The following is a 20,098-nucleotide window of genomic DNA, read 5'->3' on the forward strand; positions in this document are numbered from 1 at the left end:
GGCCAGGAGGACCCCACATCAGTTGCCTGTGACAGGTACCTTTTCTGTCTTATTTCCTGTAAAGAAGAGGGAGTGGCCAGGTGAACACCTGGCAGCCAACGAAGGTCAACCCACCACAGGAATTAACTAAAACTACACGTAAGACACGCATGAATAAGTAATTAAACATAAGTATTTTTAGTTGCTTTATTCCCTGTTTTAGCTTGGATGACTTGATTACTGCGCCTTCCCTTTTGTGGACAATGTCTTTGATTCACATTTCATTTAACACAAACAACCCCCTTTAGAGCTCCTTTTCCTTTGTGTTTCTCTGGGATGCATATCAGAGTGATGCAGGTAACTCATTTCCCAAGGAGACTTTAAGCTCTCCCCGCACTGTTCAAGTGCGCCCTGCACAGGTGTTGTGTCCACAGTGTTAAAAAAAAAAAAAAAAAGAATAAAAATGAGGAAAAAAAAAAAAAAAAAGAAAACGGATGGTAAAACAAAGTTAGTTCCAGAACCCAAAATAGTCTAACTGTGTCACTGGTGCTCATTAGTACTGCTGAGAAGTGCCGTGCCAGCGCAGCCAGTTTGCTGCCGGCATTCGTATGCTGCTGCAGTGTGCCATGCTGATGCTCCAGCCTGCTTGGAGCTAGCTGGGGATGGTTTGTGCTTTGCTCTACTGCACAGCGTAGACGTACCCTCAGGGTTCAGTGCTGCTTATTCATGTTTCCTAATCAGTGCTAACCCACTAATAACAGCTCTGGCAATTGTTATGGAGCAAGCAGTGCACATCCATTCTGCATATGTTTCCTCGCAGTTTACCCCATGGCATTCTTAGCTGTATCAAAATCTATCCCTTAGCCGTCCAAAAGAGAGTAACAGAACATATGGGAAAACAGGGAAAGCTAAAGGGTAGAAAGATTTTCCCTTCCATTTGTTTTCTCCCCTCTTAGCTGTTTCTTCTCCCTTATGCAAAACTGTACTTGGGTGAGGAATTTCACCAGTAAAGATATCCCACTGAACGCTGAACAAGATGGAAATACATGACAACAAAACAGAGAAATTTTTAAAAAGAAACAAACAAACACCCCTACAAAATCAACCCCATGACCCCTAACTCAGTTCTTGCTACCAGAATTCAAACAATTATACTATCACGCTAGTACCACTGTCAGTAGTAGTAATGAGAAAACTGTTCTATTTAAGTGTCAGCAGACATACACTACAAATGCATGAGTGCAAGAGCCTTAAGAGATTAATGATATTAGTGACCCAATCGGCAACACAATTAAACAGTGCTCTCTCTCCCACGAGCAGAGTGATACTTTTATTTTTTTGAAATTAAAAAATGACTTTGAAATAGTCAGTATTCAGTCACAAATGGCAAGCATTAAAACTTCATGGAAAAGACAAAATCTTTCTATCACAGATGCTGTAATCCAAATGCAAGGAAAGACGGACATGGGAAGAGATTGTCACTGCACTGTTCATGTCTTGCACCCAAGAACATCAGCATCTCCCTAAAAAGCATACACATATTCTTAAGAGGCCTTCAGGCTCTAAGATCGAGAGGAAGGCATGAAGAAGGAAGAGGAAGTAGAAAAAAATGCCATCTGATAATTGCTAGTCACTTACAGAATACATTCAGATATGGAAGGAATGAAGAAAGCAATAGACCCCTAGAATTATATCAGACATCACTGAAAGTTTGTTGCACATTTTTTTCCATTAATAATGGTTAACATATCCATTCCTATGCCAAAGCAGCCTCTAATATTATTATTGCACTCAGTACGGAGCTTCAGAGATTGCAGCATTAGGAAATTTCCCTGGGAGGATCTGTACCTCGCAGCACGTAAAGACCCCTGGAAGGAAAATGTAGTGTTTGAAAGAAGACAGTGGAAGATGTTTGAATGCATTGCTTTATAGGCAAGGAACATCCAGAGCCTCCTGATGCATCTATATATATGAACTTTTCACAGGAGCATCAAGAGAAAAATCTTAAACTGTTACTAATTTGAGGAAAACTTAGCTGGGGCTCATTTTGAAGTCTTTTCAAAGTATCTCACTCCAATAGATTTAATAATACAGACATTTAAGCTTTGTCTTTTCTACCCCCCTAGCAATCATTTATTTGAAAAGACACTTAGATGTGTTGCTCTCCTTCCCAATCTTTTCTGAGTGTTCAGTTTCTCAAAAACATTCTGACTTCACTCATTCGAATTAACTTATAAGTGCATCATGGAGAAAAGAGTGCTATGTTGTCAGATTGAGCCTGTTATCTTGAATAGGAAGGAAAATATCTCAGTGTCTCTCAGAGAGATGGCATTGCTCCTCCCAGATCTGATTACCTCATGGGTTGTGGGAGATGGTACGAAGTTAAAATGGTTAATAATACAGAATTTTCTCTGGAACATAATTAGTTTCAGGCAAACTCCACTTCCTGAGGATCTCAATAAACACTTTCCTGACAAGTCTGAAAAGCCATTAGGACACATACCCATTCCTATTTAGGATATCAAGATATCAAGTCGTTCTACCATATAATAACTCTAGCAGTCTGTAGTGAGAGTAAGACATTTTTAACAAGCATTGAAGAGTTGTGCTGCATTCAGAGGCAGGCTTAGTAGGCCAAGCTTAATAATGTGACATATCATTAGGAATAGTTAAGGTTATATTAGAGTATTCCTCTTCATAGGATTCTTATGGCCCAGTATTTACATTCTCACTTGAATGAATATTAATAATTTCTATATTCTATCACATTCCTATATAATACTGTGTTCTGACTTGTTAACAAGTACTGTGTTAGCTCTTGATACAGGACTGTATAATTACTCCAGCTCTTAGAAAGATAAGGCTCCAAAACAGAATTTGACTAAAAAGGATCTAAAGGCAGTAGCAGATTGCAGACCAAATATTTGGAAATTCTAGGATTAAAGTGATAAGTAATTAACTTATGATCCAGGAACATAAAAACAAATACACGTAAAGAAATTTTGCTTACTTGCATCGTCCCACATTGTTGAAGAAGAAACTGTAAGGAATTTGTGCAGAGACAGCAGCCTATTGGGTCCAGCAGCAAAACACTGTGCTATGCCCACACTAATACTGCTTTGGACCAGAAACACGGTCCAAATATTGCAGCGTGTGGATGAACTGCCTCAGATCTCTACTGCTTGAAGATTTCTACCCACAAACACTCATCACCCTTGCTTCAAGCTTTCTTAGAAACATTTGTGAGCTTGCCTTGGACAAATCACTGAAGCACGGTAACAGCCCTCAAGACATTGCAGTAGTTCACCCTTGGCAAACTCAGCCTAGTTGCTGCTACTTTCTCATAACTTTTTCTTCTCTGCACCATCTGAACCTTTGCTATTTTCTTCAGTCTCTCAGTCTCTCTCTACTGTGAAGCTGCAGGATTGCAGCTCATCACCATGACTTGCCAACATCCATCAGGCTATGTAAAAGCCAATTGTTCCCAGAGAGCCTCTGCTTTTCCCTCAGGACAGAGCACTCCTCCCACCTACCTGGATTCCCCTGACTCAACCACTTCTCCTTTAATGGAAAAGCAGTTCTCTGAGAACAAATAGGTACAAGTGATCATACCACAATATATGAAATACTGCAAATATTATCCATATCAGAGATGAATCTTCAGGATCCCAAAGGAATATTGCCCATGAAATTTTAGTGACAGACTATCAAAAGAGAGAAAGGGAAAGAAGTAATAAGTGCCAAGTGGAAAGGGGGGGAGAAGGAACAGTCTAATACCTCACCTTATCCCCAGAGGTTGATGATGACTGTGAAAGGAGAGGACAGATGAATGACAGCAGTGTACTAAAAAGCTGCTGGTCTCTGAGAACTAAGTGCTTAGACACTGCCTCACTCTCGTAATTCTCATTTCTAATCAGCCAATGATTCCAGCCCTCATTATCTATTCATTACACTTGTTGGTAAGTGATTTTGTGCTTTTTCCTGGGTTCTCACACTCAAAACACCTTCCCATAAAGCCTCTTAGTCCTCATTCAAATTTCTCCATGAAAGCTTCTCTTGATGTAAAGCTTTTGAAAACACAAGCCATGACTAAACAGGTGGTGGCTGTGGCTCTCAGTGATCACGTGGACAAATACTCTCATTTTATTTCCTTGTGTTTCTTGATCTTTTTGTCTGGGCATTAATTTGAAATACCAGAAACTCTTGGCGAGCATAATCCTTCAGACAGTTTGCATATTGCCTAGCACAATGGGCCTGCAGTCTCCAGGGAAGAAAGGCAAGGCAATTCAGCGAGGCAAACAGCTAACATCCTCAGTACCGACCATGGTCTGCCAAGCCTCTTTAGCCTCAGTTACACTTACTCAGGCTATAGAAGGTGGATATAATCAGTTGGTTGTCAACCATCACATGTCATCATTCCACCCTTTGTAAGCTACATCTCTGCAGAAATGTAGTGATTTGTTTCTTTTTTTCTAATTTGAAACAATCTTAAAACTTTTTTTGATTGGTTGACCTGAATTGCTTACTAGTTGGCATACTATAATTAAGAGAAAGGATTTCTCCTCCCTTCCCAGATATCTGACTGTGCTCCTTCTCCAGTTAGATACTAAACGAATATATCTCATAAGATTCTTTCTACGTGGGATTGCACACTAAGATTAGAAACAAGTAGTAAGACTTATCCCAGATATTTAGCTGGAAAGATCAATTTACCAATATGATAAATTCTGTATCTTTTGCAGCAGACTTCCAGTTGGCAGTGTTTGATGGGCTTGTTGTCAGCTGAGGATCTAGGTCCTACTATTTTATTTTGCTTTTCTTCCACTGTGTCACTAGCTGCATAGAACGAGGAGGGTGTTAAAACAAAATTTCAGCCCTGCTGACTTAAGCAGATTTTTCTTTGTTAAACAGAATATTGATACTGACTCTCACCCTTTTAAACTCTTTAGTGAATTTGGGGACATAGGAATTCCAAGCAATAAAGATTATTAAAAAAAATGTAAATGAAAACAATATCACAACATTAGATCTTTAGGTATTAAGTTAAAGTAATTAGTCTTCAACTCATAGTGACTATAATATCACCACGCAGCTCTGCTACAATGGTTTAATTAAACCAAATACCCACTAGATTTGAAGTCTTAATAAAGATAAAAAAGATCAAGGCCACAAAGTTGGCAAATTCAAAGAAAAGAATAAAACACAAGTGGACAGTTGTTCAAGTCTAAAAAATGGTGCAGAAGAAATAAGTGACCAATTTTCTGCATCAGTAAATTGTGAGTCATGTTAGAGTAGCTATCTTTGAATAGATGAACACAATTTCTGACCTTATCTTGCTTCCACAAAAGGGTTTCACCACACTTCTACCATATGATGAAATTTTTAATTAAAACATAACAAACCAAAAACCACCAATAGCAGCAACAGAAGTGAAAGAACAACATTACAACTCTTGCTTCCATTATTTCCTTGCTTCTCGTGGTGCACTGTGTTGCCAACACTTTCCAGTTTTGCAAACACCACAGTTCTTGCACTGGCTTTGCTGAGAAGAGATAAAAAAAGCAAATCTTTAAAATAAATATTTCATCCCAGCCTAGCTAGGGCATAAAGTAATTTGAGACTTCTTAGCTTAAGACAGTAGAAAACACAGGAAACAGCGTCACACAAGTTTGAACTGGAAGTTTGCTTTAAGTACATTGATCAAAAGAGTTATAGCAGCTAGAGGGCACAGTCTATTATCTTTTATAGTCTGTTTTGTTTGTTTGTTCTTTTAATAGCAACGGGATAAAAATCCCACTCGCAAGCTCCCATATGTTCAGCTAGAGCAGAGAAATATGCTGCACATATACCTATTTCTGAAAATGAGGCTTTTATTCTCCACATAATTTTTACCTTACCCAACTGTTTTGAGACCTTGCAGTCTACAGTGATATTTCTGTCACAGTCATACAGAACTGTATCTATGACCATAGAGAATAATATTCACAAACATTTAAATGCCGAAAACTATAAATGTGGTCTGACATTAATTCCCAGACTACACACACTGAGAATTCTCTCCACGTGGTCAAGATTTTTTTTATTACTAACCTCAGCTATTTGCAGCTTTTACTGGTACAGTTTGAGGAAACCTAACATTGTCCTGAAAAATTCTAATTAAAAAATAAAAAATCTGATCTAAAAATCTCGATTCATATCAAATGGTCCATTTCTATATACTACAAATGCTAACATATATCGTAATCATATGCATTCAATTCACTGATCATTTTTACTTTTAAATAAACATGTATTCTTTATATTATTTAAATCAATGGCGCAATGTAATTTCATGCATCACCACACTAAATATGCCCATCATTATCATAGAACCATAGAATGGTTTGGGTTGGAAGGGACCTTTAAGAAAATCTAGTTCCAACCCCCTGCTATAGGCAGGGACACCTCCCAGTAGACCAGGTTGCTCAAAGCACCATCCAGCCTGGGGGATATTATTTACATCCTAGCACCATTTCTTTACAAACCTTTATTACATTTGGAGGGAGATTCTAGAACTATATCTTCAAGGTATTACAACAAAATGAGTGTCTATGCAGGTGTGAGTCTCTATTCAGGTAGAATTTACTTTATTTCTAGAAAATATACGACAAGTCAGTTGTATATTTTGTACGTCCTTGTATGGGCCAGTAAGAAAAAAAATACAAAAGTTGAGAGGGTAATGTCAGAAAATATCTGAAGGAATTTCTCTGTGGAAAAGGGCACAAAAAATAAGTCACTACGCAGACTCCTTAAAGGATGCAATTCATCTTTTTACCATATGGACTTTACATACAGTAATGTCTTTTGGCTTTTTTTGGATAAGCTTTTTTAAAAAAATACATATATACTTCTGCACTTTCATGAACCCAGCTCAAAAAGCACTTCCTTGCTATGCGTCAATCTAAAGAATGACTTCTTTAGATCTTCTTTAGAATGACAGATTTTAAAAACTCACTGTCTAACTCATACATGAGATGGTCTCAGCCACTGAGATGTTACTCTTGGGAAAAGTCTCTGGAAGCTTTGGTTGCTCTAAGACTATGCACAGTAATAAGATCTCAGCTAACGACATTCACAGCTACACGTTGTGTCATAAAAGGAAAGCTTAGCGCAAAAAATGAGCAGTGCAGATGCTCTATGTCCCTCCTGTTGTTGTTGTCTGGGAAACTCTTTTTTCAGTACGCTTTTTTTCCACCTACAGAGGTTCATTCTTCACTTTTCTAGAACTTTTTACTTTTAGTCTATATCACCCTAATAGTTATTTTAGAAGAGGGACAGCTTGAGGAAAGGCGTATATTAATACAAGTTATTCAGAAAATACATTTGCATCAGACTCTTCATAATACTCAGTAAAACAGTACTCATTACTGTTAGTTGCTTCCCATATAGTGCAACGAATACTTGAATAATTCTGTCTTCCCAAAATCACAAGAATTATAAGTACAAGGTACAGTAAAATTTCCTTTTGTTTTACATGAAATTTAAGGTAATCATTTACATAACAGCGATAAGCAGCTGGGCACAATTCATAATATTAAAGTAGTAAAAGAAGTCAGTACTGCATGTAGAGTACAGTTCTGCATGCTGATGAATACTTCTTCAAAAGAATTATCACTTAGTAAGATGGCAAAGGCAATATATCAATTATCAAAAATATCTGTAATCCAATCTGCTGCTTTGCATTATTTAACATTTTCTGACACAATATATATCGTAAATCCCTTTTTTTATTCTGTATCCATTAATCTGCTGGTGTAGAACACAAGTGCCAATGGCATAGCAAAACACTGCTGAGATTAAGATTTAAATGAAAATCAATGTTCCAGTTGGCTTAAAAACTAACCTCTCTGACCTGCTGAAAGGTAAGAGACTGAAAATGCAGTCCACGGTTCTATTTCACATTGGAAAAAAGAAAAAAAAAAAGTGCTTTTTTTTAAGCTTATTTCAGAGGAAATGGTAATGAATTAAATAAATAAATAAACAAATAAATAAATAAAAGGGAAAAAGTGCATGAAAATGGTTTCAGTTTTACTGAAATAGATTAGAACATCTCTAGGTCAAGCATCACTCGCATTAGCACTACCTGACAAGCTTCTTGTGCTGAAACTAACTTTGCATGCATAATTGATTATTCAGGCCCCATTTTTTCTTCTCTTTCAGAGTCTTATTTGGATGCTAAATTGAAGAACTTATTCGTGTGTCCTGGATAACATCTGGGGAATCATTATAAACCTGCAAGTTATATTAATTAACTAAAAATCTTATAAACCTCCGTGACTGTCACTCTCATTTTGACATGTCTTACATGACACTTTTTCTTCCTCTTGAATGTGGAAATATAAAATCTTTTTTAGATAAGAACTTTGTTTTCTATGGATGAAAGTCCAGCAATAAATCTGAGGTGCACATGACCTATCTCGAAATTCTGCTGAAGTTTCCCTGCAAAAGCTTTGAATGTAGAAAACCTCAGTTAAAGAGTCCCTGGTTTACTTTGCATGTAAAAATGGTGGCTGTTCTCTATGATTCTGTATGAGGCTTCTTCCTCTATCTTGTCCCCATACATTTAAAGTAAAAAAATAATAATCATATTCTCATCAGATTAAGATGTCATTATCTTCAATTGAAGCAACACCGAGGCAAATTAGGGTGTACACTTATTTAGGAATACCCATTGCTGTCAAATATGATGAATCAGCTCAGTGGCACCAATTTTAATGCTGCTAAAATTCCCTCTCTTTTCATGTTCTTTTGATCATCTTGTGTCCAGGGACAAACAGTAATAGGAAATTTACTCTACAAATGCACACTGCAAGCTGAAAAAGTTTAGGCCCATTGGAGATAATGCCAGCATTAAACAGCTTTCTGTAAGAGTATATAATCAAGCTGTATCATAGTACCTCTACGAGCAGCCTGTGGGATAAAAGAAGTCCAGTTTCTTATACATGTGTGAATGAGGAAAATGCTCTGAGACAGCAGAAAACTCGCATGCTTTGTAACTGTCTTTAACATTCCGATGTAAAAATCTGATTTTAAAATCCTTTTTTTTTTTTTTAATTTGAATTCTAGGCCTGCCTAAGGCATTACTTTGAAGCTATGCAAAATATATACAGATGTGCACGGGACACAGTTACTTCAGATACCCAAACAAAGCCTAGTTCTTGATGCTGACTGCATACCTCCAGTACAGCATTCCTTCCATCTTCTGTGGGCCGAGACCCAGGTAGCCTGTTCAGTCACGTTTCCAGATGAAATACAACTGTATCACCATGCTAAAGGTTGTCTCCACAGCAGTCTGTGAGGTCTCCTGGTCTTCTTGTTCTCTTTGCTAGTACCCTCTCTGCCACGATTACTGAGAAACTGCTGAACATAAGGAAGCTTTTATGTCAAATCTGACCATGAATTGCAATATCAGTAAAAATGCAGTGCACCATGAGAGTAATTTGCAAATGAAGAGGAATCAATAAGACAAATAGCAAGGTTTGCTTTCATTCCGATATACCCGTTAATTTTCACACACCCATCTTGTTCACTTATGCACATTTTTCCTTTTTCAAGTCATCCATAGTAAACATTATTAGTAATGTAAAAAAGGACAAACTCCATCTTCCAGTTAGGATTCACATCATTCCCCATGCCTAGTCCAGCCCAGACCTCTGCTATCACCATTATTTAGTTTCAGCTACAGTCAGCTAATCCAGTTCCTAGTGGTAAACACTGGCTTCAAAATTGCAAAATCAGATGCTATTTCAACTCCTTTCCACAATGGATTTCAAATTTCTGTGTTTTCTACCCCATTTCTAACACATGGATATCTTTTAAATCTCATTTGCTTAAAAGAAAAAAAAAAAGAGGAGGGGGAGGGGAATACAAATGAATGGATTTTTTAATTAGTTCAGTATGTTCTCAAGCCTAAAAAATGCAGGTGGAGAACACTAGAGCTTTTGGTGTCATTTTTTAAAATAAATAAATTATGTTACGGTTAATATCGGAGCGCTCAAGATCTGGAAATACAACTACGCTAGATTAATGTGCCATGATGAAGAACCTACTTCCAATCAGTTCTTTGTTACAAATGGCAGTGTGCACTTCAGCTTATAGCCTGAGGTGAATATTCGCTGCAGAGTACTCTATAACAGGACTGAGCTTCCACCTTTGAAGAGGTAAATCCCTGTCAAAAACTACTGATGTCCACAACTCTTTACTTGCACCACTCCAAACAGCACACATGCACACACACAGAGAGATGATGATTTTGGTTTGTGATAACTCATCAGCTTTTCTATGGATTATCTACATAATCCTTTTAGAAATTAAGCTCATGAGGGGCTGGAAATGCACCACACTCAACAAATTACCGTTTATATGTAAGTTTTATGAGGTAATTCCAGAAGGAAGTTCTTTGCTCTCTAAAAGCATGCAAGCATACCAGGAGGCCTCCACCAGCCATGAAGTAAAGGTACTAGCATCTACAGTTAGAATGTTTTCTCCAAACTTAGCTTGTTCTGTGGATCTTAGAGTCTCAAAAATCAGAATATGTAAGAGAGACTTTGTATAAGAAAACATGATAACGTGTGCATAAATTACAAAGAAAATATATTTGAAATGCTACTGACTAAATATAATGACTGCCAAGAAAGATGGTCAAGAAAGGGCATAGTTAATATCCTGCAAGCTTAAACAAGGCATTCTTGGCTTTTGACTATGATTCTTAGCCATAATAGTTCATTAACATATGTTTGTAGTTTTGTTGCTTTTTTTTTGGTAAATGTACATAAAGATGTATTTCTTGTTGTAATAGAAAATAATTATATTATAACATAATTCATAATAAAATAATGATATCATGAAAGGATTTAATTTTGACCTTGTTCCATAACATTTCACAAGAAATCTCAAACTAGTTTCACAGTTTGAGCAGACTGGTAACAATTGTTATTGAAAAAGCGGGTTTGTGTTGTTAAACAGTACAGTTTTTAAAGAAGCACTGCAAAAATAATCAGCTCCTGATGGAATCATTTATATGCCTGAGCTACTTTCCAGAGTCTCTACTTTAGATCTGAGTTTGGATTTTTGTTGAGGGTTGCGAGAGTGCTTTCCTTCCTACTTCCTCAATTGCAACTTCTAATGCCCCTAAGGTGAAGGCTGAGAAATGTGTAATTTAAGCACATAAATACATCTAAACTCACACAATCCATAATTTGCATAATTTGAAAGAACGTAAACAATGAGTTCATACAATACACGTATTTTAGATGTCCTCTGAGTCAGGATCATTTTCATTATATTTTTATTTTCCTTTCAGTTATTTTCAGTTTGTCATCACAATAAAATGTTCCATAAGGAAGCATATTAGCTGCATGAAGTGGAAACTTTAAAACCTGTGGGTACAATTCTCATTTTAATAAATATGACTGCCTTGACAATACATTGCAGAATGCAGCTCCAGCCAGCTGTACATTTTGATTAATCATGTTCTGGATAAAAACATAAGCAAGCTGATTTCAGCCTAAGCTTCGTAGCCAACCAGGCATTCTCAATGACAATTGCCACCCTGGAGAAGTGTGCTAGCATTTCTCTATGATTCAAATTCAACCACTGCCTGTAAAGTACTGAACTCACACGTTGAAGAGATCTTGATGAACTTCAGTGTTACAAACATTATCTGTGAGGTTGACAGACATTTTTACCAGCTGAGCTCTTTTCACATTCACAGCAGCTTTCTTAGCATCTGGTGTAACAACAGTGGGAATGCAAAATTCCAGTAAATTCCCTGGCAGATAATGAGATATCTGCTGAAACCCTTACGGATTTATTCAATTAAAAGCAATACTGTGAGATTCTGACTAAGGACTGTGAGGACCAGAGAATTCTATTTCAGATAGGAAATAAAGTACTTTTAAAACCTTATTTGGTTTAATACATGGTAGAAGATTAGCATCTTTCTTGCAGCACTACTATTTTATGCTCTTAAATAAGCACAATGCACAAAAAGCAACACCTGTTCTTTGATTTTTTGCAGATTGGGTTACCCTGCCCAGATAATGGGACACCTTTGCTAAGTTCCAGTAGTTATCTTAAAAGATAAAGTGAAAATGTAGACCAGCACTGGAACTTCTTTGCCAGAGACACCAGTTTAAAACAAACGATTTAAAACCTCGCTCCATTGTTTTAATTTTGCAAAGAACCTCAAAAAGAAAAGTGTACTTCTTTCAATCTTCTGATATGCCTCAAACTCCAGAGAATAAGCAACATAATGTTTGCACAGCTCAACAGAGAGTGGATTCCCTTACATTTCATAGAATCATTAAGATTGGAAAAGACCTCTAAGATACCTAGTCCAACCATCAACCTATCCCCACTATACCCACTGAACATGTCCCTCAGTGCCACGTCTACACAGTTCTTGAACACCTCCAGGAACAATGACTCTACTACCTCCCTGGGCAGCCTGCTCCAATGCCTCACCACTCTTTCTGAGAAGAAACTATTCTCAACATCCAACCTGAACCTCCCCTGGTGCAACCTGAGGCCATTTCCTCTTGTCCTATCACTGTCACGTGGGAGAAGAGGATGACCCCCACCTTGCCACAACCTCCTTTCAGGTCATTGTAGAGAGCAGTAAGGTCTCCCCTGAGCCTCTTCTTCTTCAAACGGAACCATCACAATTCTCTCAGCCTCTCCCCATCAGGCTTGTGCTCCAGACCCTTTACAGCTTTGTTACACTTCTCTGGATACACCTTGCTTAAAGTACATTTTGAGCAATACAGAAAATTTGAGCTACAACAAAACTCAGGAAGTATTCAAGATTTCATTACTATCCAGACGTAATTTGGGTTCCCAAACTCAAACGCTTTCTCTGCAACTGTAAATCTAGGTGTAGTTATTTCAGGAACAACTTCTGATAGAGAATATATGAGGACTACTCCAAAAGTAATGCCTCCTATTTTATTATACTGGCCCATGGCATCAGAGGTGGATGTTGGTGGTATGGCAGTAGAGACTGAACCTTCCCACCAATATTCCATTACATTTTGTTGCTATGTGACAGACAGCAGCAGAGGGGCAGTCTGACAGAATGGCATCTGATACAGAAGAGTGTATGGAAGAAGAGGCGTGTTGCTGAATTTCTCCATGGGAAAAAATTGAACCCACTGACATTCATCAGGGCTTTCTGAACTTTTATGGAGACCAAACAGTGGATGTGAGCACCATGAGGCTGCAGGTGGTGAGTTTCAGCCATGGTGACAATGACAGTGGGTCACCTCCAATGGTGCAGATTTTTATGAGAGCGGCATGCAGCTCTTGTTCATCGCTGGCAAAAATGCATAGCTAATCACAGAATTATGAGGTGGGATGAGACCTCTGGAGATCATCTATTCCAATCCCTTTCCAAAGCAGGTTCCCTAGAATACAGGTAGCCCAGAAAGGATTCCAGACAGGTCTTGAATATCTCCAGAAAATGAGTCTCCCCAGCCTGTCTGGGCAGCCTGTTCCAGTGCTGTCACTCTCATAGTAAAGTTCCTCCTTCTGTTAATATGGAACTTCCTATGTTCCAATTTCTGCCCATTGCCCCTTGTTCATTTGCTGCACACCACCAAAAAGAGCTCACCCCCCAGTGACTTGACCAACTGTGGTGACAATATTGCAAAATAACATTTTGTAGATGAGAATTTGCTGTATTGAATAGTGTTATTGTGCTCTTTTTATTTGTTGTAGTTTCCATAGAAATAAACAGGAGGCATTATTTTTAGAGCACCCTATATGTAAAGGTTTTATGCAATAAAATGAGGATCATCAACACTGTAGTAAGGAAGATGAACATTAGCTCTTTGTATGTAGGTATGAAAATGAGACCCACTGTATTTTGTCATTTGACATTCACCATATCACTTGCAGTAGAGGGAAAGCCTTTGTTACTACATTTTTCCGTCTTAAATGAACTAAATCATTTGTTTCCAGTGAGAACATTAGAGAACTTAAATCTAGATGACCACTGCAGAATTATCACGTTTAGGTGGTCAGTAGACCTGAAAGACATTTCATGTGAAATACATAGTGAAAGGGTCCTAGCTTCTTTTACCATTGCTGTTCCTTTATCTTTTACCAAACAAAATCACCTCAGTTCTGGACTGTTTCCCCTGTATCTGAATGTTTTCATACCTCGTTCATGCTCACCTATACAGACAGAAAGATAAACACAAACATCTCATGTAGGTTGCACGGTTCTATCTTGTTCTGAGAGACATCCATTACTCAAACTGCAGTGACTCATCCTGCTAGTTCCTGGCTGGAAAAATGGATTAGAAATGAAATGTAGGTTGAGAGTGCCTGAGAAAACAAGGCCACATAAATCTGCTTCTGACAACAGAGGAAGGTGGAGAGTATTTACCCAGCTTCCAGAAACCGCTTATCACAGCCCAACAGTCCTTTGGGAGGCTTAGGCCGTTCAAATAGGTCTGTGCCCAAACCCCAGAACACAGATAGACATGTGCTTTTTGTATTTCTTAAAGGGGAAAAAGCCAAACAAGTATGAATTTAACTCAGATATTACATGGAATAAGAATGACATAATACGTGCTTATATTGCAGACAGTATGAAAGAGAGATCAATTACTAGCCAGATGTGGACTACAGTAATATACTCACATGGTGATGATGGGTTGTACTTCGATGTCCGGAGATGGTTAGTAAGTGCCTGTCATATTTTCTGTAGGGACACTCAGTAATCCTCTTCTCTGGGAGGAAAGACACTATCCCAACAGTAATAAAGCTGACTTTGTGCTGTTAACTTTCCAGAAGTCTTATAGAAGTAGTATGTATTTTATATTATTTTCTTAGGTAAATGTTCAGGCTGGAAAAAAGCTGTAACCTGACTAATCAGTAGTAGCTCCCTTTTTTAATCGCATAAATCATCAATTCTGCAAGTAGTATGTACATTTTGGGGAATGAAACTAGGTGTATGACAAAAAAAGATTATTAAAGAGGTCTTTTCCCTCTATACTGGATTGCTTCATGCTTTGCTATTTTAACTGTCTTGCTGTAAATCCACTCATGACATAGGGTCAGGTTTATAGAGAAATGGAGGGGCAGAACTGACAAGAAAGTAGACCCTGAGTAACTTCCTCACCCCCACTTTACACATTGTATGTAAATCTTCAGCTACACCACTGCACGCCTCTCACTGGTCTTTACTACAGTTTGTCTGTGAATTGCCTATGGGGTCCTTTGGATTGAAGTGCTCAAAGGTTAAATGATGGTGAACAAGGGAAAGGAAGCATAAAGTAAGAATCTCTGAAATAATTCCAGACAAATTTATTATGAAACCTCATCAGCTCTCAGACATATCCCTGATAGATGTAGCTATTTTCTAACTGAATTTGTCTGAAATTTTGGCAACATCATTAAATCATCTATCTCCCAAATTTCTATCAAAGCTCTAAGACTTGATGAGGTTTTTTTCCCTAATAACCTAGTTGTTTTGAGTTGCAGGAGGGAGAAAGGAGACCTATAGACAAGGGGGGGAGAGAACAGAACTACAAAAAAAAACAAAAACAAAAACACACATTTTGTTTTGATGGATAAAATAAATGGTTATCTATTCAGAGTTGCTACAAGCAATATACTTTTTACTAGTTAAAAGAAGAAAGTGGTATAATTAGTGCTTGTTGCCGTTGGTTTCATATTGAAACTCAGCATGAGGACAAAAAAGGCCGCTGAAGTTTCAGAAACAAATATTTTGCAAACAAAGCTTGAAAAAAATAAAGTATTTAATCCAGATTTTTACAATTTACCTTTACAGAATATTGATGGGGAAAAGAGAAAAACAAACAACAACAAAACCAACAAGTGATAAATGGATCAACTTGCATCTTGTGCTTTCCTCGTCTTATAAAACTGAAATTCTGAAAGGAAAAAGAAAGGACATTTCTTTGCATTCAAACTTAAACAACATTGCTCCAGAAATGGAGTGAAAATGTTTTGCTGTTTTACTACAAATCTGAGTTACAGGCATTAAACCAAAGTTACAATAGAGGCCGTTTTGAGTAACTGTAGCCTTTACTTTACCTGAAAAAAAATCTGTCTTGGGCATTTAAAAAGTCTTGCATCTTTTTTTTTTTTTTTCCATCTTCATACATCTTCGTATTTCATTAGTTCTTCTGTTTAGATAATATTGATATTTAATACAATCTATTTACATGCAGCTAATATTGGTTTACAACAACAAGCTTGATCTCAAGCCCCTAACTGGTCTGAATATCAACCAGGAAAAATAGTTAACATTAAATTATGGAATTATCATAATTTATTCTAGTGTAGTATATGCTGTATTATTTTTTTATATCCTAATTTTCATAGAATCATAGAATTAGCCAGGTTGGAAAAGACCTACAAGATCATCAAGTCCAACCATCCACCTACCACCAATAACCCCATTATTCTTTTTGCCAGGAAACTGACCTTTTTTTCTAAACTCCAGGACATTTTTTTTTCTTCCATTTTTTTCTTCTTTTTTGAAGAAAGTAGTCTGAGACTGTATGAATTTCAAAGCTTATTTTTTCCCATCTATTTTAAACTATCAGAACCTTGGCTACTTAGACCATCCTGATTACAGAGTGAAAAGGAACACAGCACTGCAGTTGATTTCCTGGATCATTACTTCCACACTTCTGTTATCATTGGCAGAGCTGCTCAACAAATAAAACTGATTATCACACATAAATTAAACATACTTATGAGTGCTAAACCATTAAATTCCAAAAAAAGAGTGCTTAAGTTACACTTGTAAATGTGAAGGCTAAGATTTTCAAATGAATCCTGCCTTATGAAATTGGCAGTACGTTTTCATTGACTGTAAAGAGATCTGTGTTGTATCCTAAATTGGATGACTGAGAATCCCATCCTCTCAATACAGAAAAGTTGAGAAATTTTGGTTTTTCTTTCTAAAAACTTTCCTTACATCTTTGAAAAAAGTAACAAGGTGCAAATATTAGTATTTGTTTTGATCCCAGAAGAGTGAGGTAATTATTTTACATCAGCATACATATTGCTAAGCTTCTTGATTCAAACTACAAAATTAAGCCTTTTCTTTAGAATTAATCTTTTATTGAACCACAGAGAGTGCAAGAACACCAGTTACAGTGGGATTTCAAATATTTGAATCAATGGCAGTTCTAGTCCAGTAGTCTTTTGTGAAACAGTTAGCATGAGAGCTATCTGCAGAAAATAAGTTTACATTCCCTTTGTGACTTCTCTGTTCTACCTATAAATTTCAAAGGAAAGTTTATCTTTTTAATTTTATTCTCAGAAATAGGTCACAGTGACTTCTAGAAGGCTTAGCATTAAGAAATCACTTTTCCTTTAGGAGATACAAATCTTAATGAAGAGAGCCAAAAATGTCTTACTCTTTAGAATAGGTTTATTACTGATTTATCAGTTCATTATCCTCCTAATTTCCCCATTTATAAATCTGGAAAATCTGATTAACTCTTGGACTATCGTCATGTCACTGTCTACGCAATATTACATTAAATCCTCTGATGACTTACTAAGATCATTTCCCTGACTTTCCTGAACTCTACAGATATTTTACATGCCCTAAGGAAATAAAGAACTCTGTAGTATAGATGCAAGGCAGAAGAATCCTAAAGCTACTTGACACCACAGAGCAAATAATCTTAAAATCTTTAGAAATTCACTTTAAATAACAAAAGTCATGATAGATTATTAAAGACACTCATTAGTGGGAACTAAACATCCCCACTAAGTTGGTAAAGATCTATTTAAGGTAAGTGTTACTGGAAGCTGTCAAATGTTACTTGTTCCTTTAATTTCACATCCTAATCTCTCTCTTCCAGGAGTGGAAGAAGATGGGACAGTCAGAAAGAGATAAATTTACTTCAAGGCCAATATTTTTTTTCCCTGCTTTATACTATTCTTTGTAAATAAAGCCTTTTCTGTCAAGGGAGGGCAAAGATGAAAAATGTCTTGATGAACCAGTACAAACACATTTTAAAAGTTCTTTATCATAAACAAGAGCACACATTAGCAATGTTCCCTTCACACTTCAGAATTTCAGCTAGGTTTTCAATACAGAAGCTTACACTACTACATTAGGCCTAAAAAGCCTAATATAAGAAATTACAGTCTTCTCAATTTATTTTGTTTCACTTCAGGGATGGTAAAGTGCTTTGCCAGCTTTTCTGATTTTCACCAATCTGAATAATTAATTGTTTTAAATATCATTTACATTTTCTGATGAAAAGCAATACTTAAAATTTCATAAATAAGACGCGTGCATAATTTGTGTTTCAATTACTGAATTTATAATCTCTCTAAATGCTATTCAATGCACTGCTAATGTATTTGCAGTCAATAATTTCTAAATAGATGGCTTCCTAATATATATTCACAGTGGAAAAATGTATACATTTCAAGCTTTTCCTCATCTTGTGAGTACAAATAAAAATAAATTCTTCAGTGAATCAATGTACTGACCACACATATTTATATTTCAGGATTTATGACCAATCTACGTTTTAAAAATGTAATTATATTCAGGCCTCCCCCTTCATCATTCTAGAGTAAATGAAAATATAAGAAATTAATCTTTCATTCATCAGAATTACACTGAAACCACCAACCAGAGTGGAAACTAGAAACAAAAGTTAAATTTAGTTACAATTAATCTGTTATGTCATATAAATATGATAGGGTTTGTTTCTTGGTCTTTCTAACCAAAGAAGACGCCTTGTATCTGCACTCCGTGCGTCTAAACCATTTACAGAATTACTAGAAGCAAGCAAACAACAAAATTGCAGTGACTACGCACAAGTGCAATATCTCTACTGTCCTATGAATGTTGAAAAATCAACATTTTTTTGTACCAAAATACTTACATTAGGATCTTATATTGGAACCTGCATTTGGAGTAACTAATAAAAACTGTTTAAATATTTTCCTGTTATCTCCTTCCAGTGTGTATGTTCTGCCTGCTTGTAATTTTTTTCTCACAGTTTTAATAAATACCTGCTCTATGGGAACCTCAGGGAGCCAACTAATCAAGATCACCAAGTCCATTATTTGTATTTATAAAAATATTAGGGTTGATTCAGTACTTTTGGAAAAGGAGTAACCTAAGTTAATTAAACCTATCTCTGTACTTACACTGAGGAGGTCACAATTAATAATGGCAGACATTATTACAGCCTCTTGACCTGGCTTAGGGACTCTGTCTGTCTTTTGCCGTAAGAACAGTGGAACTTAGCCCCTTTTCTACCTTTTTCTTTTTAATTATTAAATGCTCAGACTGATGTTAGTGAGGAAATGGTGAATGTTTATTAGAAAACAGCCAGGAGCCTCCAGAGATCAGGTAGATGAACATTTATAGTGAAAGTACTCTCCAGTAATTTTAGCTGAAGGCCTTCAGCAACTAATGCTTAATTGCTCTGGTCTGTTTGAATCTTCAGTGAACGGTGTTTCCAAGTAATTTTCTCCATTTAAAATAAATGTAATTGCTAACAAAGCCATATGCAACCTGCACAGTGAATGGTTCAGTGATTAGTGACTAGAATTTCACTTAGGCAAAGATTCATAGCGGAAGCTCAGGCTATCAAAATCATTCTGATTACGCTGCTCACTGCAAGTTTCAGGCACAGGCTATGGGAATTAATTTTGCTTCTGCAAGACAAAGACTTAGAGCAGTTCTTATTACTGATGTAATTTACTATTATTGGATCAGAAATCAAACATAATGTATTTTCTTTGTGAGATAAAATATTAGCTTCCTCTTATAATACTTGCAAAAGAAATACTTCTTTTGTGATAGAGCTACCAAAAATCTAAGAAAGGGAGTGGTGGAGTTTCATAGTGTTGGTAACCTTAACTTCAATCTTTTGCTGTCTGTATACGTTATATAGAGAAGTTTCCTGGATCATTACTTCCACAGTTCTGTTATCATCGGCAGAAATAAACTGTGAGAAGTTTATCACAAGTTAAACATTACAAATGATAAAAGGCTTTTATGGCATTAACATCTCTCTTTCTATGTAATTTTTAGACTGCATATCATAGAATCATAGAA

Source organism: Numida meleagris, chromosome 2, assembly GCF_002078875.1.
Source record: "Numida meleagris isolate 19003 breed g44 Domestic line chromosome 2, NumMel1.0, whole genome shotgun sequence".
Taxonomy (NCBI): domain Eukaryota; kingdom Metazoa; phylum Chordata; class Aves; order Galliformes; family Numididae; genus Numida; species Numida meleagris.